General features: G+C 34.1%; 1 protein-coding gene across 1 annotated transcript in view; it reads left to right on the top strand.

Annotated features, from left to right (window-relative positions):
- LOC144528058 (homeobox protein CDX-1-like) overlaps positions 1-2,500 on the top strand; it is a 17,826-nt gene that overhangs the window by 697 nt on the left and 14,629 nt on the right. The window lies entirely within an intron of this gene.

Here is a 2,500-nt window from a genome sequence, read left to right on the forward strand (position 1 = left end):
CTCCCTCTGACTTTATAGGACATGTTTTAAGAGTTTGACTAATTTAATCACTTCTTTTGTAGATGTTGCAGAAAATCAAACCCTTTCCTCACTTTAGTCTATGAAAAACTGACAACAAAAAGTCAAAAACATTGACAACAACGTCAGAAAAATGTATATTACGTTAGAAAAATCTTACGAAATGTAAGGAAACGTGACCAAAACGTCGAAAAAGACCCAGAAAAAACAAAAAAGTTGCAGGTCGACAACACAAGGGGTTAATATCATATGTCATATTTAAGAGTTTATTTTATATTCATGCAGAACATCAAACAATTCTCAGTTTAATGGCTATTTTATCCTGCAAAATACCAAACAAGCTGCGAAAAGACATGGAGTACATCCCTATAATCTTGTTTTTTTAAAAGATTTCACATAATATTTCTATTTATATGAAGCTTAACGTTTACTTTATGTCATGTACATATGTTTATGTACTAAGTATTTCATCCTCTATAGTTCCTGATGTTGCAGAACATCTAACACTGCTCTCACTTTATACTTTTTCATATTTAATCTGCAGAAAATCTAAATAGCAGCGGAAAATATAGGTCTATAACCTAGTAGATTAGACATTATGTTCCTATAATATAGCCTACTGTATATATATATATATATATATAGGCCTATATATATATATATATGTTTCATATCCTGTTTTATGTCATTTGTTATCGTTCCTTTAGTTCCTATAGATGTTGCCGAACACCAAACGTTTCTCTGAGTTTAAGTCATATTTTATCTGCAAAATATCCAACTAGCAGCAACAAAGTATTGATAATATTCCTGTAACGCCGTTTTTTAAAAGATCTGACATCATATTTATAAAATATCTAAAGCTTATAACCTTCACTTATTGTCATATTTGAACCCTTGTGTTGTTTTCTGGGTCCGACCTGAAAAATCGACCCTTTTTCTGACGTTTAGGACACTTTTGGCGCCTTTTTTTCAATGTTTTTGGCTCCTTTTTTTGCCGTTTAATGCTTCTTTTCACTACCGTGTATAACCCTTGTTTTGTCCTAAATGTATATATCAGAAATATGGGTTTCTTTTTAACTACCATATTTTAATTACCCAAAAAATGACACGGATGGATGGTCCCATACGACGCGTTTCGCGAGTACAACAGCATATTTTTAGCGTTTGAAAAATGCTAAAACGTATGATCAGCACGTTGACCCTTCTGTGATGATCCTTCCTTTAATATCAGTGTAAATAATTCATAATTTCGGCTTTTTTTTTAAACTCAAGAATTAGGAATAATGTCCTATAAATGAGGGTTTTAATTGACCATGAAATCCAAAAATAAGTAATAATTGTAAATAGTTATGTGTGGATATTCTGCAGATAAAATAAGAAAAAGTATAAAGTGAGAGCATCAGGAACTATAGAGGATGAAATACTTAGTACAGTTTTTTACAATATGACATAAAGTAAACGTTAAGCTTCATATACATAGAAATATTATGTGAAATCTTAAAAAAAAAAAAAAACTAAATCCAAAAATAAGTAATAATTGTAAAACTAGTGATGAGTCGGTGTTGGTGGTGTTTATACACAGTAGTGAGAAGAAGCATTAAACGGCAAAAAAAGCGGCAAAAACATTGAAAAAATGCGCCAAAAGTGTCGAAAAAAGAGACAAAAACGTCAGAAAAACGGCCGGATTTCAGTTTGGACCGAGAGGACGAGGCATGGTCGAATGGGAGACAACACAAGAGCTCAAATAAAAAGTATTTTTGGCATATTTAAGAGTTTAATAAACAACTGAATGACCTCTTCCTGCCACGCAACACAAGACACGAACACACACTGATATAGGCTGTAATATTTCTATGAAGACCTGACGTTATTTGTTGTATAATATACAAAGCGTATTAGCTTTTAGTCATATTTAAGAGATCAAAGCTGCTGGAAATTTGGCTTCAAAGGGTAAAATAACAAAAATGCATTCATGTATATCAAAGATATGTGTGTGTATATATAAGATGTTATTAACTCTCGTGCCGTTAACTTGTTGTCCTTCACGGTCGAAAGAGAAAATTATTTTCCCAACGTTTTAGTTTGCTTTTGACGCCGTTTTAACCATTTTTGTCACTTTTTTCAATGCTTTTTTTTTTTTATTCATGGTCAACCAACCTGATGTATACCATGATGACATTATACCTCATTTGTGAGTTTAAAAAAAAGCTAAAAGATTATTTTTTGGGGCATTTGTAGGCCCCAAAAAATATATTTGTAGGACAGCTAAAGACATGAAAGGGAGAGAGAGAGAGAGAGAGAGAGAGAGAGGGGGAGAGAGGGGGAGAGAGAGAGAGAGAGAGAGGGGGAGAGAGAGAGAGAGAGAGGGGGAGAGAGAGAGAGAGGGGGAGAGAGAGAGAGGGGAGAGAGACAGGGGGAGAGAGAGAGGGAGAGAGAGAGAGGGAGAAAGAGAGAGGGAGAGAGGGGGAGAGAGAGGGAGAGA

This window comes from Sander vitreus, chromosome 13 (genome assembly GCF_031162955.1).
Source record: "Sander vitreus isolate 19-12246 chromosome 13, sanVit1, whole genome shotgun sequence".
In the NCBI taxonomy this organism is placed as follows: domain Eukaryota; kingdom Metazoa; phylum Chordata; class Actinopteri; order Perciformes; family Percidae; genus Sander; species Sander vitreus.